This window comes from Monodelphis domestica, chromosome 7 (assembly GCF_027887165.1).
Source record: "Monodelphis domestica isolate mMonDom1 chromosome 7, mMonDom1.pri, whole genome shotgun sequence".
NCBI lineage: Eukaryota > Metazoa > Chordata > Mammalia > Didelphimorphia > Didelphidae > Monodelphis > Monodelphis domestica.
Window position 1 is genome coordinate 231,573,129 of NC_077233.1, and position 1,247 is coordinate 231,574,375.

Genomic DNA, 1,247 nt, shown 5'->3' on the forward strand with positions numbered 1-1,247 from the left:
CCTTTGGGAAAGTGGGCTCAGACTTAACATGGTTTATGCATATAGCATTCAGTGCATCAACCTCACTTCCTACTGAGGCATAACCCATAGGTAAATATTTCTGCCCCTTACAGGATGAATAAGATAGGTTGTTTGGGACTTGACACTTTGTGACTTCACCAAGTCAAGTCCCAACATCATCTCCAGCTCTCAGATTTATGGTGGCTCGTTTCCTTTTCTTTCAAAGCACACAAGATGGTGCCTATCTCAAATCTCCATCACCTAAAATCTGGAAGGAGTAGACACAGCAGTAGCAGCCCGTCAGTCAGGACAACTACACTAAGACTCACTTTGGCAGGTGAGTGCCTTTGGAATGTATTCTAGTTCTTCATAGTCAAAGCCTTCTCTTTTCCATTCAATTAGTAGATAAGAAACAGTGACTGAATGTAAGTACTTACTCCAAAATCTATGTGGATATTGCATCAATAAAACACACTGGACATGTTCACCAGCACTACTACCCCCTGAACCCACCCCTTATATTATGAAAGGATTTTTTGCTTTAAAGAAAGAGGTCATAACCCTAATCTTTGGTAATACCTGGGGTATTGACTTTGTATATAAAAGAAATAGTAATAACAGACACATAGCTAGTGTTTTCAAACTAGCAAAGTGCATGTGGCATTTATTAAAATCTTCATTTCATAGATGAGGAAACTGAGGCTCAGAGAAATAAATGACCGGCCCATAGCCATATAGCTTAGAGAGGTTATAAGTGACCTTCTTGTGATTACATAGTCAGCAGGTGTCAAGGTCAGGGGGTGCAATTTGAATCCAGGATTTTCTGTATCCAAGTCTAGTTTACTATTCATTATACTAAAGGGAAGAGATAATAAGGAACTTAAGGCAAAGTGCCTTTTTAAAGGTAAAATGACTTTAGTAGTAAAGTCAATATTAATTTAAATTCAATCAGAATAGCAAAAATAAATAAATAAACAAAACCATCTCAGCAAGAGAAATGGCTCCTGAGTAGATATATAATATTTTTTCCTTGTTAACACCCTGATAGTGTAAGATGAGGCACACCTTAGTTAACCACTACAATTGTTCATTTTTGGGAGGCACCTAGGTGGTATAGTATATAGAGCACTGAACCTAAGAGTCAGAAGACCTAGGTTCAAATCCAACTTCAGACACTTCTTAGCTGTGTGACCCTGAGCAAGTCCCTTAACCTTTGTCTGACTCAGTTTCCTCATCTTTAAAATAAA